We start from the raw sequence: 22,595 nt of genomic DNA on the forward strand, positions 1-22,595 counted from the left end.
ACAATGCCATTTGCGATTCTTTATTAGCGAAAAATAAGGATTCGCTAATAAGGAATAGTAAAAGGCTATGCATGTAGAAATCGCTTTCAAAATAGCGATTTCTAAACATTCCTTAATTGCAAGTCGCAAATTGCAAGTCGCAATTAAGGAATACCTCCCCATTTATTCATATGGGCCTAGAGGCCCATAGGAATGAATGGGAAGACTTTCTCAATTTGCGATTCTCAATTAGAGAATCGCAAATTGCTCATGCAATTTCAAGGGTGCCAGGGTGTCAAAAGGACACCCTGTTGCACCCCTGAAATCTGCATATGAGTACATCTTGCACACACACATGCCCCAAGGGCATGTGTGTGTGTGAAATGGAACTTTGAAAAATGCACTTTAGTGCATTTTTCAAAGTTTTAGCAAATTACCATGAAGTTCAACTTCATGGTAATTTGCTCCCCCTATTAGCGAAATCGCTAATATTTTTACTTTAATGCATTGCATTTAAGGAATCTCAATTTGAGATGCCTTAAATGCAATCGCAATTTAAGTAATCGCAATTTAGAGATTACTTAAATTGCGATTTTTGCATTTGGGATGATGCATCCCAAATGAAAAAATACCGGTCGCAAAGGGGCAGATCCTGAGAATCTGCCCGTTTGCAACCAGTTTTTGCTTTGATGCATGTGGGCCTAAATGCCTTTTTACCTATAATGGCTATATATTTTTAATTTCCAAGGGTTCGATTATGTAAATATGTGTATAATGTGTTGGTGTGATGTGTATTTGAAGTTAGTATCATTTTTTATTTATGTGCTTTTATGCTGCTGAAGAATAGCAAATAAAGTTCTTTTGAATTGAATTCATAGCTGCAATGTAGCCTTTGCTCAATTCGTAATGCTGGTCAAATCATCTTCAGGACCTCATTATTGAAGTGGGTCCTCCTATCTGAATCAAAGTAGACACCGACATGCCATACCTGGGTAACAATTCTTGTAATAACAGTTTTGCCATTGTGAGACTGTCATTTCTTCTGGTTGGGTAGGCTTCCACCTATCTCGAGAAAACTCATACTATTACTAGGACATATCTCACTATATTACAAACAGGCATTTAGATAAAGTCCTTCTGCATTCTGTTGAAAGGACCTCTGGATCTTCCTATGTGACTCTTATGTGGTTCTTTTCCCTGCATTCATTTGTTGACACGTCGCAAATATGTGACACACTTCTTCAGCCAGCATTCTGAATCTGGAATTAAACCAGTTTTGGTAAAAAGAAAATAGTTATGGTATCCCTAAGTGTGTGTATCCATTTAAATATTGAGTCATTGGGAACAACAAACTGTCAGGTAACCCTGACCTTCCATCAGCAGACATCCAAATGGGATTCGCAATTTTCACACAACCTGCTTTAATCCAACTATGTTCTTCTGCCTCTGAAACATTTTCTTGTACCCTGCTCAACTCATCCCAGGTATCTGTCACCTTCATGAACATAGAGAATGAAATGTCTTCCTCTGACTCACATGTGAAAGTTCCATTAAATGAGCAGACCAACAACGCAAAATACAGTGCTACTGAAGCAGAATACTTATTTCCCATGGTTATGTACCCAGCCCACTCTGATGAGCTGCACATTTAACTCCTGCAATTTCCACTAGCAACTGAAGAGCACCCAACAAATCTTTCACCTGCACCCCATTTGTAATTGGATTTCCTGTTTGTGACCATAATTTCCCCAAATCATAGACAACGCCATCTGTAAATATAGTCACTCTCATTTGAGCATGCTGTGGTATGGGCAATACATTCTTCAACTTGGGGTGAGGTACCCCTTGAGGCCATGAAGCCTCAACAACATAACTTATTGCACATACAGAATAAGCTGCTCCCAGGGTACCTTAGTTGTTTCTCAGGCAAGAGCCATCTACAAAAAATTACATGATCTAGCTCAATCAGGTTCATCCTCAATATCAGGTTTAGGCTTTGGGCTTAAACCCATGTCATCTAGGTAGCAGGATTTAAAATGTTACATCTTTCAATTACGTCATCCTCAGAAGATAAAATTCCCTTCTCATATTGCATCAACCTATTATGAGTCATGTGCTGTGTTTTTGTTCTTGTCAACAGAAGCTCTACAGAGTGAGGGACCATTAGAATTACTGGATATCCCATCACTATCCTCTCACTCTTTTCCAGACTAGTGCTCACAGCAGCAATGGCTTAAAATCATCCAGGCAGACACAAGCAACAGGTTTCAAGCATCACCATGCATCTGTGTTAACACTTAGAGAGCGCAGCCCTTGCTCTTACTGAAAAATAGAAACAACTATTTACTGTAATCTGGCAGTTCTGGAGCAGGGGTATGACAAAGATTTTCTTTCAGTTCTAGGAAGGCTTGTCAGCATTCTTTGTCCAATGGTAGTGGATCAGACACATCCCTGTGTGTCAGCCTCAATAAAGGCTTAGCCACTAAGGAAAAGTTGGGTATCCACTGCCTACAGAATCCAGCCATTCCCAGAGACATTCTGACTTCCTTCTGCGTAAGAAGTGGATTTGTCTGAAGAATTGCTTATATTCTCTCTGGTGACAACTTCCAGGCTCTTTTTTCAATTATGTGTCCCAGATATTGAACTTCTTTCTGACAGCACTGCAGTTTACCTGGGGACACTTTATGTGCATTCTCAGCCAGTTGATGTCATCAATTTAATTAAAAAGTAATGATCTATAAGGCATCTGCAATGATTAGTTTTCCAAAATCTAGTTAAAAATAAATGACTCCCCGTATACCCCAATGGAACTCGCCACCATTGCAAAATTCTCTGCTGAAACACAAACGAAAAGAGAAACTGGCTATCTTCATGCAAAGGCACTGAGAAGTAAGGGTGGCAGAGAACTATGACTGTAAACCATTCTGCAGTACACCGAATTTGATACAATATTATGGCTGGATTCCGTACCACAGGACAACATGAGACAACTACCTCATTAATTTTCCTCAAGTTCTCCACAATCTGACATTTCCTATTGGGTTTCTGCACATTCGTGATCGAAGAGTTGCATGGACTCCCAATTAGTTCCCTCAAAATTCTGTATCATTTCTTCTATCACAGGCGTAATTCCTGCAGTTTTTTCTTGGGATAGATGATACAGTGGTGCTCTTGAAAACACCACATTTGCCTTTATGGTAATCTGGACTGGTTCTACTCCTTAATCAACCCAATGTATTTTCCTGTGGAATCCCAAACTTCTGGGTTCACAGTTTCTTTCAAATCAATAGGTAATTCTAGGATGCTTGTTTCCGGTTCAGGGAGGACATGGCTTGGCAGTTCGGGCTGGACTGTTCCCATGAGGCACAGGGCCAAGACTGATTTGCATATAGCCAGGTCTAAACTGGGGTGGCATGGTGAGCAAAAGAATGATGGATTTAACCCAGATCTCTTGACTGGGGCTGAATGTTTTGATTTGTGCTGCATTCCGTCCATCAATTGTGTGTCTTTTGATTTATATTCTGGCAGGAATTTGTGTTTGTTTTTGCTGTCTGGTTCACATTGAATTTTCGGATCCCCCATATTTTGTCGAATCATTTGAGCCTGTAGGACCTGTATCATCGAGACTGATTTTTTAAATTGACTCTTGCATTTGCTGTACTGGCATATTTTGCATCTGTACTCCTCTCTGCATGGGCACATTTCATTTGCATTATCAAAATTAAATGCACATTCCATCGTCCAATGCCCGACCTTGTGACAGATGTGACAAGGAGTCATTTCCTTCAATGCTGAAACCTCTATTCCTGAACATGGATCAACATGTGCACCTTTACCTCTGACCTGTGAAATATCAAAACCTCCAGAATTTCCCAGGAAACCTGTCTGTGGAACAACAACACCTTGCATACCGCCTAGATTCCCTGCAAAGGAATTCTGGAATTCCTTCTAAGCCAATTTTGTTTGTGTGAGCATACATTTTTCTTTAATCTTTTTCTGCTTAATTTCTAACTCATCACTGCAATATTTTGCATATTACAGGATCTCATCAAGGGCCTTATGTAGGTAGCCTAACATTTACCACTTCATAAATACCGAATTTTACCGATTCGGTATTTATGAAGTGGTAAATGCTATGTAGGTAATCCATCGGTAATATTTACCGATTCGGAATGGGTCGGTATTTTAGAATCGGTATTTACCGATTCGGTAATGGTAACTGGCTTCCCATTGATTCCTATGGGCCAGGAGGCCCATAGGAATCAATGGGAAGCCAGTTACCATTACCGAATCGGTAAATACCGATTCGGTAATGGGGGGAGCACAATCAACGGTGGCAGGGTGTCACAGTGACACCCTGTTGCGCCCCTGATTCCTGCATGTGTGCACATGTGGCACACATACATGCCCTAAGGGCATGTATGTCTGCCACATTGCACACTTCTAAGCGCATAAAAATGCTTTTTCAAAGCCATTCTTCATTTACCACCAACTTTTAGTTGGTGGTAAATAACGAATCCACACAACACCCACACACTCCCCCTACATCTCATTTCAGGATTCGGTATTTACCAAATTGGTAAAATTACCGATTCGGTAATTTTACCGATTCGGTAAATTACCGAATCCTGAAATGTGCCCCCTACATACCAAAAGCCTGAATACCGGTCGGTAACGTGATTTTTACCGAAAATCGGCCGTTACCGACCGGTATTGGGCTTCCTACATATGGCCCCAAGTGACTTATTCTGCCAAAAGATTGCATTGTGTGTCATGTGGGAACTAATCTCTGGTCTTAAACCCAACACAAACTGATATACAAAAATCCCAATGTCCTTCTCTTCAGAGTATTCTCTTCCATTGTACTGCTGAAACACCTGCAACAAACGTTCATAATACGCATGAACTGATTCTTGTGTGGTTTGATTAATTTTCAACCAATCTAAGTCATTTGGAGGCACTTAGAAAGGTAATTACTACCTCATATTTCTCTATAACTACAGGAGATTGTGCATTAGTGCGTACATCTCTTGGCGGCTCTTCACATGGCCATTGTAAAGTATTCTCACATTCGGCCTACAAATCACTTGGTACCACAATATTAAATAATGTATCCAAATCAGTCCACCACACCTTTGAAATGTTCACAAATTGATCAACTTTTGAGTACCACTGCACAGGCTTGTCTCTCAGTTTTGGGAAATAGTTTATAAATGCTGCAAGATCACCTCTGCCCCAAGCCACATGAACACACTCTCCTCCCACTATCTCTCTAAGTGGATAAGCTGAGGCTCCTTCTTCGCCTGGCTCCTTATTTTCCTTTTCTATTTTTGTGGTTTCTTTTTCTTTTTTATGATTCTTTTCCCACTTGTTCTCTCATTTTTCAAAATCACTTCCTTTATTAATTCATTTACCTAATTCAGTAATGTGTTGTCGCATTCCCGTAGGACGCATGTTTTCAATTACTATATTATCCAATTGTACCCTATTACTCTTCTGGTAAGTAGAACTTTTTGAAATATCAACATCATATTTCTGGGCCAATTCAGTCAATTTATCAGGTGTAGTTGCAGTTCATCTTGTAATTTCCTTACATAGGAGTTAATTTAACAGGTAAATTAATTATTTTTCTCAATACATACTTTAACATTACCAACCACCCCCTAATAATTTCCTCTAGTTCAATTTTTTATTTTGGAATATTTAAGGCCCTCTCCTTCTCAGGTTCTTAGCTAGTCATTTGCACTAAGCCTTCTGTCTTTTTAATACCCACAGCCTCCTCAAACCAGGGTGGCAAAATTCCATCCTCAATCAAATTTGTTTCCTCCTTGGTCATTGGACAATTTTTCTCCCATCTCTTAGTGCTTGAACTTTTTGAGGTGGTCTCCACACAACAATCTCTGAATTTTGAGAAGTCAGGACAAATCCTGTTACAGGCAAACCTCCAACCTCTCCTTGTGTCTTTAGAGTCAGGTTTATAGTTACTGGGACATGTGCAACTGGTCTAGGCAATGTCTGTACAATAGCTACTTTTGGTACTTGCACCTGTACATTCATAACAGGTAAATTTATCACAGGTGGAGGAACACTATGTCTCTGAGCAACCTGTAGTGGGGCAATCTGCAGTATTTGAAGTGGTCTCTCAACTTGTACCACTGTAGTCTCCACAAGGGCTGTTGCTACTGTACTGCTTGCTGTGGCACTACTTCCAGGACTATCAGCTCTAGTTGCATAAGGTGGGGGCCATGTAGCTAACATCTTTTCTAATATATTAATTTCTAAATCGCTATCTGTCTCTTTTTGTCCTATTTTCCGTCTTTTTCTTTTTCCCCTTCCCCGGCATTTCAGTAGAAATTGCTGGATATAGTCTAGTACCTTCAACCCTTTAACTAGGGATTTCCTACATCTATGCTCTTCCTCATTTCTTCGAGTATCTACATAATTACGCATTGCTCTTTTTGTCCTTTTCTGGTATTTTGCTCTCTCTTGGTCTCTTGTCACCTTCTCCTACTTATTTAGAGCTTAAAATTGTACGGGTCTAGGTGGTGGCCTCATCTCACATAATTTCTCTCATAATTTGTCAATAATTCTTATTTCAAAACTCCCATATTTTTGAAACCTCAATGGACCCTCTTTTTCAGTAATATTGCACCACTGATGAGGTCGCAAACTTGTATCTAATCTCACCTCAGTTGACACAAAGTGTGCAGACGTACCCTCAGGAGCTGCCTCTTCACCTCTTCATATCGGAACTGGAACATCTCCTCTCAGAACATTCTGAAATCCTTAAAAACAATTCCTGTTTCCACAAGACTCGTTAGGTAAACAATTCACAGTTCAATGTTATGATTCTGTTCCTTAAATGTCAAATTTTCTCTTCCAATCTTGTCTCAATTGTTATTTATCAAACTCCTGTTATCAAACCCCTGACCTATCACAGCATGGCACCTTGACATCACCAACAGATCCAAGCCCAAAAGCACATCAACCAACCTGTCTCAGTGTTAAACACTATGACGTGTGATCTCTCTCCTTGCAGCAGTTCACCCTCCTTTACAATTTCTCTCGTACTTACACAAAATCACAAAAGAACATCTCAATTGTAAAACAAAACATATATCAGTTCTTGTTTGCTCTTCTAAAGGTGAACAATTGTATTTCAGTAACCAGAATATTATGGGTTTTACACCTTTCGACTTTTATCAGATGCACAGAAAATTCATACTCAAGTGAATTCTCGACCACTGGGAAATCAACCTAATCAATTCAGCTTCCCTTGTTTGTGCAATTAGGTCCTGCTAACATCAATCAATGTAAACAACCACAACAGATTAGTAGCATTTTTATTGCAACTGTGTATGTGATGGTACATCACACTCTACACCGCAAATTCTCTGCAAAAAAGAAATATTATTCGACAATTGCTTAGTCAAGTGTCTTCTACACTTGTCTCAATCTTTTTTTATCCTTAGATCATAGACTACACCGAGTCTGAATTCTTCAATCTCTCCAGATAAAAACAATAAACACCTTTATTCATCAAATCATTTACTCTCAACTCAATAACACAACGGTAAACATGATTACAATTACAATTCGCATCACTCTATTAGTACGAACTCCTCCAAAACAGCAACAGCCTTCGTAAGTCACACCTTGTCAGCTCCTCAAGCTATGGGCATTGGATTCCAGGATTCGGGTATTTTATTACAACTTGGATAATTATTTATAGTTCCTTGCTCCAAACACTAACCATTAGTCTGCTACCAAAAACATATAAGTGCGGACTGGGCCCTAAAATCTTCTACTCCTTACTTTCCAATATAATATTACCATTAATCTGTGCTAAATCATTCTTCTTTCTCTTGATGGACCTTTGAAGGTTGTATTTAGGAGTCAAGGAGCATAATTAGACATCACAAACTTAAACAGTATCAACAGTTCGAAGTTCAGTTAATGATGGGAGTTTTGATACATTTTTGCAATACCTTTATTCTGATTAAGAGATTAGTTAAATTCTTCTCTTTATTTTTGTCTTTATTCCTGCTAGTCCATAAATCAAATACGTTTACAGAAATCTTATTAAAAGAATGGTTAGAACAAGCATCAGAAATATAATGCATTACGTGCATTGCATGAAGGAATAGATAACCCTAATCTAAAAATCTGAATCAAGGTTCTAGAGTTTAAAAATCCATTAAGAGTTCTAATTTCAAGGAAAAGAGTGAAATCAGAGGAGCTCCAAGCCAAATCAGAGTAGGAGAACTTAACATAATGTTCATAAATGTTCTACATGTTGAAAATCAGAGTTTAAAACAAAAATATTCCATGTTGAACATTTCTCTTGCATATACAGACCTTTCATTCTAAAATAAAGTCCTATGATTCATCAATCCACAACGAATTAAAATTAAATATACATAAATAAACTCACATCCCTCCATAAAGCAAAAAGAAAAAGAAAAACATATTAAAAACTGTTGACGCTGCGTTTCGGTGGAATAGGGAATGGTTCACACCACCTTCTTCAGGACCCAAATATTTATGGTATACAATTTCTTTGTACAACTCCAGCACCTTCCATTAGTGCTCCATGGGGCTCTTCACCTTCAGCAAGTACTTCCATCTATGCATAAACATCTATTATGATGAATATGCCATGATATGCGTCACTTCGGAAACCACATATACTTAGTCATGGAGCATCCTCTTGCTATCTTTAAAATTTCTAGGGTCTCTTGTATACATAAGAGTTTGGTATAAGTTTGGACTCAATGTCTAAGTTTACCTTTGTGAATCAGGCCCAATGTTGGTGCATATGCAATAGAACATAGCCTTTTTACTTGTGTAATTTAATTACATATGAACATTTCGTTTGGATCAATATTTATACAATTTCCCGAAGAGTTGGCAGCTTCTCTCTATTTCAGTGCTTTTAGGTATGCAGTTCTTAAAGCAGTTACATCTTTGGCCTGTCTGAAGGCTGTCATTGGCAGCTTTACCTGTTCCCATCCATCCGTCGTTCTTGCTGGTGAGGCATAGTGAGGTGCCATTCTTCTACACATCTGCTGTGATTGAGGCCAGTGAACTGATCTGTTGAACTTCAGATTTGGATGATTTTCTGGGTGCACATGTCTGGCACAGCCTATTCAATTTGGATCTCATTGACAAGTATTTTTCCTTCTCACATGTCACCATGACTTAGACCAGATGTATTGCTGCTGCTCATCCCAGCATTGTCTTCATCAGTATCGTGGGGAAGCAGGCCACATTTTTTCTGAGGGCGTTCCTCATGACTTTTGGCATATGTAAGCATCTTGTGGCATTTGTTTGTCTACTCTGTTGTGGTCATTGTTCCTCACAACCTGTTAACGATGCTTATTTTTCTAGAAGAAAAAACATTGTAGTCTTTCTATAATAGCCAACATCAAATAGTGTTCTCCAGAGCTATGCACAAACACTATTCAACTTTTACATGGCCAAACATCTTAGATTAATACATTATTATAAGATTGGTTATCACATAAATGTGGAAAACACACTGTTGAATTTCAAGCTTAATGAAGATCGTGGAATCCTCGACAATTTGCTTCAAAGATTTACAAAGGTTCACCATTAGATGCAGAATAACTGGCTCTGCTTCAATGGTGATTAAGTGACATCCTACTCCTGGGCCTCTTAAACATACCTTTTTCTCATCTTGTACAGAGGAACTAAGCTCTCCTTCAAACCCCATGGGGTTGAACTGTTTTCAGAAATGAGATTCCAAATGCTTTCCGCATTAGAAATGAAAAACACTGATAGAGAGTCAAATGACGTCTGAGGGGAAGTAACCCCAGCATGATGTATATATAATGTTTTAAAGGGCAAAAACCCTTCAATTTGCTAAACCAGAGGATTTTCCGACTATTAAAAAAGCATATTTGCATTTCCTAAGCACATTTACTGATTTGGAAAAGTGTTTCCAGATAGGTAAATAAGTTTAGAAATGGATTATGAAGGCATGGGTTCTGGGAATCCCTTCTAATTTGCGATTCGCACCCTGATGTATCAAAGATTTGCGATTGGAATTCTGTTCACAAACTATTAATTAGTTACCAACCCCCAATTTGGGCTGGTAGCTGATTCACAAATAGGGAGGATTCCCATTTGGACCCTTTCTCATTTGTAAATGCTGAAAAACGTTTCTGGGAGAGTAGGCAGTGGTCCACAGGGCCACTGCCAACTCTCAGTGAAACATTTTGAAGAAAGAAAACCTTATTAAACAGAGTCCTGTTTCCTTTATGGAAAACAGGCTGCACTAAAAAAAGTTTAAAAAAAGAAAAGAAAAAGGTTTTCTTTATTTAGTCATGGTAGTCTGCAGACCCTTGTGGGCCATTATACCCATGATTGTGGCCAATCGCAGGCTGTCACAAATTACAACTTTTCGAATGAATGTTCACAGAATAAGTTTGCAATTTGTGATCACTTCTTGCATATATAATTTTTGTGTACCAGGCCCGGAGTTCCTGGAGTGTTGATTTCAACTCTGCCGTAAGGATGTGGGTTTTAGCCTCACTGATTCTACTTTGGTGCTGAGGAGAGATATTTTCTGTTAGGTGCTGGGACTCCATTTGGAAAAAGAGAGTACCCTTATGAGTTATCCATGTCAGCGTAAGGCAGAAGGAGTGTTTTTTTCCCAATCACATAAAAAAAACATCTTTCAGTCTGCTGTGTGCCAAGCTGATCTCAAACTCAATAAACTAATATTGATTTAAAGAAATTGGGCTAGAATTATTGCACCTCGTGTTGCATTGTAACAATTGCGATTTTTGTGTGGGGAAAAAAAGTTTCATACATAAAACTGGTGGAATGGAGGGTGAAGTGCTGTTATGGTTTAGGCACCCTGCTACCAAACGTTGCCTATATACATTATCCAAAGTTAATGTAAAAAGTCTGTGGTGTTCTCACATCTCGTCGGCGAATGATCTCACCGATGAGATGTGAGAACACCACAGACTGTTGGCGTTTCAGGACATGTATGGGAGCTTATCATGGACTCCATATTTTGCGCTTAACTATGCTGGCTATCTAGTCCATTACAAGGCTGCTATACATTTTGTCGATATCACTCATTTTGGATTGTCTTACTGCTAGAGGGAATTGATTTGTATATTTTCTTCAGTGTTCAGTGGAGGCTGCTCTTGTGTTACTGATAACATGTGAAGTTCCCCGGTTTCCAATGATAAAATTTCTTTAGAACTTTGGATTTCTTTGACCTTACTATCACGATGGGCTGGTAGAAGAAACCGGACTAGACCTACCACGTTTCCACTTTTTAGCCTTGAAAAAGTCAAAAGTTGACGATACACGTGTTGGCTGGCTGTGTTCATTCTGGTCTCATCAACATGAACAAAGATTGTAAACAAGATCATATCGTCTTTTGTGGATTACAGCCTCGATGTTTTGAACTGTATCGACGTATTATCATAATTGTGTTGAATATTAAACAGAACCATATCTAATGAATAAGAGTTCATAATGTCTGAACATCATAATTTGTTGAGAGTGCTTTGGTTCCCTATAGTCAATAAATAAATAAATAGGACCAAACTGAAAGAAATTTATGTGATGTTTCAGTAGTTCCAGAGATGCAAAATTCAGGTCTAGCACCAACATCAGTTAGTCCTTGATAAGTTGAAAAAAATCCATAACAATTAGTCGCCTAATAAACAGAGTTGCAGAGGTATGATCGTCAACCTATATATTACTGTTCTCAACTGTTTGAAGCAAATACAGTCAAGAATTGCAGCAAACTCATTTAAGTCATAGAGAAAAGTAGAGCTGTGACCTGTGGACAACAAATAAACCAAGGCCACCGGAAGAGAAAAGTCAGGATTCATGGCCATAACAATAACAAATATATGAGTCTCTTCAAATAGGAACACCCAACAGAGAAATGTTTATGGTGTTCCATGCAATGACCCTCCTCACTTGTCAAGACGGCAATAGTTGTGCACGATTTGATATTAAGAGATATTGCTTACAAATATAGATAGGACAAAATCTTGTTTCACTTACATGTCAGTTACAGATATCTATTTGCTTATCTATATGAAACTTAACAATACCAAACCAGGGTCAATATTCTTTCATAGCTCCAACCTTAGTGTGAATGGTAAGCAGATTCAAAATCCTGTCAGATTTGCCTTACTCAGCTAGTGAAGGTCTTGGCATCTAACCAAAAAAACTGATTTCAGTCGCACCTGATGAAGCAGGGAGGACTCTATCTTCTGTTGCATTATTTCTGGCCCAAGGCCATGTCTGGTCCTGGATGGGTAAAAATGGGCTTACCTTTTGTGCGGAGACTCTTTTGCTCCTTTGCACTGCTGTTCTCAAGCAGCTTTAAAATGATCACAAAGTATTGGGCAATATGTAATGAGGCGGAGTGTTTAAAGGGCTATTGAAACCTCTGGTTTTGGCTCTGACCTGGAGGCAGGTAGGGTAGAAGGGGGTCACATGTAATCACTAACATAACAAACATAACTCCTCCAATGTGCAGAAATGCCTTCTAGCTAAATAATCATAAGTAGTGGGAGAGTCAATCAATTAAAATGACAATAATTAATCTAGTAGTTTAATGCGCAACAATAAAGATAAAATATGGTGCAGAAAAGACACATTTGAAATGTGCTGATTCACAATAGGCAGACATAGTAGCAGTGTATATCATGGAAAAGCCATGAAGCAATTTTCCTTTAAATAGAAGCAAAACCTAATATTGCTGAAATGTGTACAACATGAAGTAGAAGCTTGACCTTAAATTGACATGTTTAGAAAAGTTGGCATAAATTCAGAATGATCCGGTTTAACAAATGTACTATCTTATAAACAACACTTATTGATTAAATGTCATGAACTTCCTCCTTTCTCATATTTCACATAACGTTTGAATAGAATAAATTGTGCATTTCAACAAAGATGTCCGAATTACCTTCCTCAACTACTAAAGGTCGTGGCATCTACCAACAAAAACTAATTTCAGTCACACCTGATGAAGCAGAGAGAACTCTATCTTCTAGTGCATTGTTTCTGGACCAAGGCACTGTCTCTTCCTGGATGGCAACAATGGGCTTTCCTTTTGCATGGGCACTCTTTTGCCACATTGACTCATGTGCTCAAGCAGCTTTAACATAATCACAGATTATTGGGAGATAGGTAAGGAGGCGGAGTGTTTAGAGGGTTAGTTAACCTCTAATGTTGGCTCTGACCTGGAGCAAATTAGTTAGGGTTGAAGAGGGTCAGATAGAAAGAGACTACGGAGAGAATTGTAATCATTAACATAACAAAATAAATTACTTCAATGTGCAGAAATGCCTACTAGATAAATAATCATAAGTAGTGGGAGAGTTAATTAATTAACATACAAAATAATTACTCTTGTAGTTTAATGTGCAACAATAAAGATATAATGTGTTGCAAAAAAGACATACATTTGAAATGTGCTGATTCACAATAGCTATTGGTTTTGACAAAAACATGTATAAATAATCTCCCTCACACTATATACTTATTTGCAAATTATATTTCATCTTGATCTTAACCATAAGGTTCATAAATGTTTTACATGTATAAAATCACAGTTTAAAACAATATTATTCCATGTTCAACATTTCTCTTGCACTTAAAGATCTTTTCTTCTAAAAATGATTCATCAGTCCACTATGAATTAAAATTAAATATAGATAAATAAACCCACATCACTACAAAAATCAAAAAACGTTTTAAAAAACACTTATTAAAACTGTCACACTTCATTTTGGTGGAATAAGGAATGGTTCACACCACTTTCTTCAAGACTCAAATTATTGATGGTATACATTTTTTAAGTACAGCTCCTGCACCTTCCATAAGTGCTCCACGGGGCTCATCATCTGCCTCAAGTCTATACGTAAACATCTAGTATCAGGAATATGCTATGATATACGACACTTTCGAAATCCACATATACTTAGTCGTGGAGCATCCTCTTGCTATCTTTAATATTTCTAGGGTCTCTTTTATGCATAAAATGGTGCTGCCCCTCTCATTCAATTATTTTAAACCATTTTTAGGGGTGTTCACTATTATTCTGTCTGGTCCGATAATATCCAGCCAGAATCTCAATTGGCATACGCCTGAAATTCAATAGTGTGAATATGGATGTATACCGATAATTACTATCTTCATGTGCGCACTCAGGCGGAGATACGCCCAGAGTGTGGACATAAAGATAGTACTGTTAAATGCCCTTTGTGAATTCCCAAAGTTATAAACTTAAACGTTTGGTGTAAGTTTAGATCAAAGGTCTAAGTTTATCTCTGTGAATCTGGGCGTCTAAATGCATATAGAATATGTATGTCTTATAAACCTGGATGTCAGAATGTTATGCCAGTGACGCCGCAGTCATAAACCATACTCCCTACAAATCTATCTCATTCTTGTTGCATCAGAAGTTCTAAAGCACCAAAGAATGGTTCTTTGCCCTGCATCCCTTAATGTGACATTAGTGCACACAAAATCCTTATTTGGACCAACATTACAGGGATGTCACTGAGCAATTATCTAGATAACCTAACGTGGGGCCTTGGGTTTTGCAAACCCGGTCAAATCTGGCCAAGGATGGGTAAGAACAAGGGACAGGCTTCTATTACCCTGTGGACAGCCTCTCCAAATCCTCATCCAATAAGAGAGTGAGCACAATAAGCCTCCTACTTTCCTGTTAGCTTTTGGTTCACAGATACATTTACTAATTAGGAAGATTAGGGAGGTGAAAGATGAAATGTATGATCCATACACTGTCAGGAGATGGCAGCTTCCTGAACCAACCACCTGATTATGAGGCTATGTCTAGCTTTACAAAGTAGATTTTCATCAGCCTACTAAGATGTGTAAGTCTGCCACGCCCTGATGTTCCACGTTATCAAAAGATTGCTTTCACCCTCTCTCTTCTGTTCCCTCCATGCCACTTGTGCTCACTTGCTGCCTTCCATAGTCCTCACTGCCTCACCAGCGCAATCGTTTTAGATTTGGTGATTAGACTCCTAAATTCAACAATACAGTGTTCACTTTGCCGAGTGGGAATAAAGGATTTTGGGCCAGATCACTCCTTTCAACAAGTGTCCCCCCCAACTCCTTGCACTTAACAGGGCTGGCTTTAGTGCTGGTGGTGCCCAGTGCAACAATCTTTTTTGGTGTTACACAATGACCTCCTTCTCAATGGATTCCCTCACTACCACCCTCCAACAGTGCCCCTCATGTCTCCCTAGCCCCTCTCCTTTTTTGAGCAACTCATAGCAGTATAGGGTGTCAGAGCACTTTATATTACAGAGATAATGACCCATACGTGTGTAAATCAGTCTATAGGAAATGTCACATAAGACAATGAGGACTACACAGTCTAAGACTCAAATGGTATCCATTTTAGTAGGCATAATATTTTAAAAGTGTTTGGTCTAGATAAGCACAAACTCAGTATTTAAAATGTGCAAGTGGTTTTGGTTGGCTTTACTAATAAGAATGTATTTCTATCCAAAGGAACCCTTTTTGCAACATTAGGATAATTAAAGTCTAGGGGAAAGTCATAACGTTCTAATCTATACCATGCAATTTGCATTCAGCTCTTTGATGACAGCTGGCGACTGCGGTAAATTAGGATTGCAATTTATGAACTGCAAGTAACAAAAGGATCTCTGTGACAAAAGCAGTAACCCACTGAGCTATCAACAGAAAATACTGTTCTGTTTGTTGCAGCAGGCATATTACCCTCTGCACTACTTTATGAAGAGTCAGACTGCCAGTAGACAAATGTCTGGAATCTCCTTCCAGCAGGTACATTAATCACCAGAGTTATCTTGGCACAAAAACTCCTGGATACAGACAGAACTCGGCAGCAGGTGCTTTTAAGCCCATAAATGAGTTTTAAACACAGCGTCCCCTCCCAGTTAGCGCTAGCTGTGGCTGCACTGGTCGCACCACCCGAAAGTCGTCCCTGACACTTATGCTTACTGCTTTCCTCTGTCCTGGTTCGCCCTTTGCTCAGCATTCTAAGGTAACTGTAAAATGGCATAACAGATTGGTCAAGAAACCAACATAAGATCTAAGGAAAAGTTATCAAATTGAATGCGGGGTGTGCGCCTAATCTGGTCCATAATAATAGAAAATCTTCATTTGCACCCACCTTCCAGCTGTGTCCACCTTCAAGAAACTGCAAGAAGGTAGCCTCACAGCTGCAGAAAGAGCATAATTCCACAAACCCATAGTTTTCCAGGAAAGAGTGTCAGTAAAACAAGTGGTGTGGTCACCTGGGTGCACATCTTTGGCACTCAGTTGCTAGCTCGAGATGAAGGTATGGGTGCATTAGAGGAACAAGAACCGGACAACCAAGCAAATAGGCATTGCAGAGCACCCCAAGGCACTTTATCAACTCCATAAACTGTAAGGGTACACCTCATCCCCAGAATGAACATAAACAGTGCATCCTGGAAATGGCTGTGGTCAATGTTTTTCAGATTTAGGACCAATTCAAAAGATATACTCTACAATGTAAAACGGTGTGGGTGTCAGTTCAATGTTATGCTAGTAACAAAGACCCCAACCTGTGATTGCTGCCTAAGAACTTGGATTACAAAAACATGATGCTTTGCACAACCATTAGATAAGGATTAATGAATAAGTACAACAATATGGTGTAGATTCATAATGCAAAATTACAGGTAGAAGTCAATGTGGAACACAAAGGTCAATAATGAATGCAGGAACTGGGTGGCTCATTTAATCATTTATGGAACAAATAAAGAGTCTTAAAAAAATAGCACACCACCAGGGACCAAGTGAATGGAACATGATGCAGCCAGTTTTCATCATGCTTCTTCCAGCTTCTGAAGTTGAACCTTAGACTTAAACAGGAATCAAAGCCATGGGGAGTTATGGGAGGTACTCAGAGAACGGAAGTGAATTTGGCACTTTCCTAAAAAGCAGAAGAGCATTCCAAAATGATGGGGTTATGATAAAGAAAACACCACCACCAAAGCAGATCTGGCAAAATCTTAGAATGCGTGTATGCATGAGTTTGGAAGAGCAAAGTGATCTGTTTTGGCGATATCTGTTGAGGTGGCTTGAAAATAAATCTGGGGGTCTTTCCATAGATTTAACATTGACCAATACTTAGAAACTTTAAAGCCAATGTAAAGATATCAAAATTGGGGTGGCATGGCTGAAGAAGGGTTAGTTACTTACAGATCAGGGACCTGATCCTGGCAACATAGGACTACAGGCTTTGATTCTGGACAGCATATCCTCTAACCTAACTAACAGAGTCCTCATCATCTCTCTTCCATCCATAAGATTTGACCATTGCTGAACTGTTCTATTACGTGTAACTAAACCCTTTGCCAGATATTATTAGCTCCTTCATTTCCACCTGACTAAACTGCACTGACAACACCCACATCACTGTAAAGGTGTAAAACCCTGATAATGTTGTGCTTTTAGGAGAGGCCGTTTGGGCTGGACTGTCCCCTTTGGTGTTTTTTTAAAATAATTATTGTTTATTATTATAACAATATAATATTGTGTTAATTATTTATTTATTTATTCAGTGTTTTATAGAGCGTGAACTAGACCCGTGAGGGTATCAGAGTGCTTTACAAAAGTAACAAGTGGGATACAAGGACATACGGGGGGGGAAAGTCAAAGGGACAGGGATAGGGATAGGTGGATATAGCATATGGTAGAACAAACAATCATAATATCCGGATACATTTTGGGGTAGGAACAAATCGATACCTTAAGCTAGAGAAGCAGTCTCAACACCCGGGGGGGTTTGATCGAAAGTGCAGGGTGGGTATCATAAAGAGAAAAGGCCCCAGGATAATGCCGTAACGATAGCCGAAGCCAGGTTACAGAGGTGATTGTAACGTGAGCGTTAGGAGAGGAATGTGTAATTAATGTCTTCAGCTGTTTCAAAGCATTAGATGGTCCTCAAGAGGCCATAGTTTACGATATGAAAAAAAAGAAAGATATGAAGGAAATAAATAATCTAACTATTCATGGGCTAGGATAGAAAATAAGTGATTCAAAAGTATTTATTTTATGCACATCAGTATTTCTACAAACTGCAACTAAAGTATGAAGTACCTTGTGGTGCAGTCAATGCAGCCTGAAAACGGTGTTCATACACTTTGCTTGAGAACATTGCACCACAGGAATTGGGGATAGGGGCTGAATAGATGCGCCAACAGACCGGGTAGGGTGGGCAAACATGCTGCAGATACAGTGTTGGAACCTATCAGCCTTAGGGTGGTCTTCCCCCAAACTGTTCTCGATTTTGCTGGTGTTAGGACTCTGTTCACTTTACCCCTGCTAACCACTGCTAAAGTGCATGTGATCACTCCTTAAAACATGGAAGAATTTTCTTATACCCAATTGGCATATTTAATTTACTTGTATATCCCTAGTTAAATGGCAATACCTTGCCCAGGGAAATGTAAAATAAATGCTACTAGTGGGTCTGCAGCACAGATTGAGCTACCTACTCTTTAACCTTGCCTCAGGCCTGCTATTGCAGCCTGTGTGTGCAGTTTTAATCTGCCATTTCAACCTGGCAAAATAAACCTGTTGCCAGGCCTAAACCTTCCATTTTAACACATATATGTCACCCTTGATCTAAGCCCTGGACATCCCAAAAATCAGGGTACAATGTATTTTAAAATCAGGACATGCACTTTTAAGTTTTACACGTTCTGGTAGTGAAAAACTCTTAGACTTGTTTTTCACTACTTCAATGCCTACTTCTCCCATAGGCTAACATTAGAGTTACCTTATTACATTTAATAAGCTGTAATTTCCAAATTGCAGCAGATAACCATATCATGTTTGGTGATTGTAATGAAAAATCCTAACTTATAGTAAAGTAAACTTATATTAAAGTCAAATTTCAAATTTCAAATTACAATTTTGAAAATTTCTGCTCTGAAGGACTGCTTCCCTGCTATGCTGACCTGTTGCCTGCTGCCCTCTTGCCTGGGTGGGAAAGACTGGACTTGCATCTGTTGAAGCCAGGACCCCAGAATTGCTCAAGGGCTAGTTGGCTGGCCTCCTGACTTGAGTCTCAGGGACAGAAGGCTCCAACAACTGTAAACCCAGTACCTGAACTCTGCCATATGTGAGACTACCCTGCCAAGTGGTGACACCCCAGTCCTGGCACACACATCTTTGGCACAGGCCTTCGCATCTCTTGTTGAAAGCAACCTCGACACCAGACTTGGATCCGGAGCGTTGCCTCAACTGCATGGCGCATTTTCAACACGGATCCTCGCAAAGCTCTGCAAACCAGGATTTAAGGTACTTTGTCCAGCAGGCCCAACTGGGCCCCTGTAGCCAGCCCACGCACCATTACAGTCAGCCTGAGCTAGTGACTTTGCCCTGGTCCGGCTCAACCAGATATCCACAGTTGGCTCTTTGTGCTTTTTGTTGCTATTTTCACTGAAGTATTTAAACCTGAAATTCCCCAGTTCTACTGCCTGGATGTTTGTTGCTTTGATCTTGTTCTATTTATTAAAAATAACTCTATTTTTTAACATGATGTTGGATTCTTTGTGTGTTGTGTTTCACTGTATTACTGTTTGGTGTTGCACAAATACTTTACACATTGCCTCTGAGTTACACTTGACTGTTCTGTGCCATGCAACCAGAGGGTTGAGAACATTTAAATTTAGAGTTGGCTTGTACCTTACCCTGACAAGGGTTGTGGTTGTTGCTTTGCCAGGGCCCCAATCAACCACCGACCCAATTTTGTACACACAGCATCACACATTTCCTTCAAGACGATTACATATTCTCATTGATTGTATGTAAAATGGCTTCGCATGTTGTGCTGATTTCACTCTCAATGGATTATTCAGACCCTGGCCGTGTTGCCTACTGCTGTTGCAGTTGGTTCCGTGCCGAATTATGTCCCTGTCACATTACTAGTTAATAGGAAATTCAATGTCTTCTCAATTTCATACATCACAGATAACCTCTATCTTTCCCCATCAATGCTTACCCCAACAAGCCAGTATGTTATTACTCTGCAAACTCATATATGGACTGCTGAGCACTGGCAGGCTCCCCACTAGCTTCAAGGAAGCTCGTGTAAGACCGTTGCTGAAAAAGGTGGGGGCAGACCCCAATGTCTTAAAAAACTATCGACCCATATCCCAGCTGCCCTTCCTGTCTAAAGTACTTGAGCAACATGTACTAAAATATATGTCAAGCTATCTGGAGTCTAACCATCTACTCCATGAGAGGCAGGCAGGCTTCCGTGCACATCACAGCACCGAGTTGGTCATGCTCTCGGTGCTGGACGATCTCAGAAGGATGGCTGACAGTAAAAGACCGAGCGCCCTGATTTTGTTAGACCTATCAGCGGCGTTCGATACTGTCAGCCATTCCATTCTGTTGAATAGGCTAGCTGGGTTTGGAATTCAGGACTTAGCCCTTCGGTGGCTGGAATCATTTCTATCTGGGAGAACCCAGAGAATCCAGATGGGAGATAATGTATCAGGAGTGGGAAGTCTGACTTGCGGCGTCCCCCAGGGTTCAGCTCTATCCCCACTCCTGTTCAACATATATCTACAGCCCCTGATTCATACACTAGCGGGGATGGGCTGCCGGGTGTTCAACTATGCCGACGACACACAGTTGCTGCTGGGCATAGGTGACACAGCACAAGCCCAGTCCCACGCTCAGGACATTCTTAGATACACGGTCAACTGGATGTCCACCAACCAGCTTAAAATTAACCCCGAAAAGACAGAGGTGCTGGTAGTACCATCCAAGTGCTCCTCCTGGAGTGATGTGTACTGGCCCCAGGAGCTGGGCCCAACTCCACAGCCAGCAGCCACGGTAAAAAGTCTGGGTATTAAATTGGACAGTGCCCTCTCAATGACCAACCAGGTTTCTACCGTGGTTGGCACCTGTACAGGTCTTCTAAGACAGTTGCGCAAATTAGTCCCTCTCCTCTCCCAATCGATGCTACGCACTGTGGTCTCAGCCACCATAGTATCTAGACTTGACTATGGCAATGCGCTCTACTTGGGCCTGCCAAAAATGCTGACAAACAGACTTCAGGTAGTCCTAAATGACGCCGCAAGACTTATCTTTAACCTTCCGCGGAGAACGCACGCCTCTCCACTACTAAAAAGTCTACATTGGCTGCCAATTGGACAGAGGTCCGTTTTTAAAAGCCTTTGTATAGCCCACAAAGCCATCTATGGGAAGGCCCCGACCTATATCAAGGAGCGGATCGAGATATATAGGCCGGAAAGAAATCTCAGGTCCGCTGATGCCAATCTCCTTGTATGTCCTCGTTTTAAACTGTCCACAATGGGAGGGAGATCCTTTTCGGTTTTACTACCGAACCTCTGGAACGCCCTGCCTGAGACACTCCGAAAGGAGGGAAATCTACTCCGTTTCAGGAAAGCCTTGAAGACAAATTTGTTCAGAACAGCACTCAGCTCAGCCTAAGTACTCCCCCTTTTCGATATCCCGGATGTTATGTTCTGTGGTCAAAGCGCCCTGAGACCTGCAGGTGACCCAGGCGCTATACAAACCCACTATAACAATAACAATAACAATAACTGCTCTGCCAAGGCATCTCCCTAGGGTGTTTCTCGCCTCAGCTCAGAACCCCATAAATGAGAAAATTGTGTTTTTATCCTGCCCATCAGTGGCCCATGCACGACATTATATGACCTGTATAGAACTGTCACCCCTATTGGCCCCATTGATAGTGCCCCAATCATGCATATCATTAGGCCATCCATGACTACAGGCAATACCCTCTAACCCCACATCAAGTACCTAGGCATTAGCATCATCCTGTTCCATTACACTGTGTGTCTCCACTTTCTCTGGCTATGTTGCTGCTGAACCATTTTATTAAGCACCTTGACGGGCCCAGAATATGTTCAATCCCTTTCAGAGCAGAAAGAGCAAAGGCTCCATACATGATGCTCGCATTGCCAATATGCCAAGGCAGGGCAGGAGTAATATATATCTACCTTCTTCTCCTAAATTAGAAGACAATGGTCAGCTGCCCATGTTGCTAGAACATTTGTATACAAGTAGATATAGGGAGTTTGTTAGTGTATTCCTCAATGAGATATTGTATTAGCACTCGATCAAAGGATGTCGTGAATCAGAATCCATGTGAACAGGCTGAAGGACAAATTAATTGTGTGGTGCAAAGATCATTGACCCTTGTGCAACATTTCTTAATACTTTAGACATACTGACTGGGCATATGAAGTGGTTGGCAATTTACCAGGTAGATAGTGAGTCTGACATCCACATCCTTCACTCCAGTCATATTTTTTTTTGCAGATTATATATATATAGCGCAAACTCAACCCGAGGTATTGGAGTGGTTTACATCAGCATCAGTTATGTTACACAAGGACACATTCATTTTTGTAAACAGGATCCCTCAGGCATGTACAGTGACACACATATTGGAATTTACCCACTCTTCCATCATGTTCTTGTATCTCTGTGCTGAGGTTCAAGTGTTTTTTTTATCTAAATCTAACTTTATTCCTGATGCCTGTTGACTG

The sequence above is a fragment of the Triturus cristatus genome, chromosome 6 (assembly GCF_964204655.1).
Source record: "Triturus cristatus chromosome 6, aTriCri1.1, whole genome shotgun sequence".
Lineage (NCBI taxonomy): Eukaryota > Metazoa > Chordata > Amphibia > Caudata > Salamandridae > Triturus > Triturus cristatus.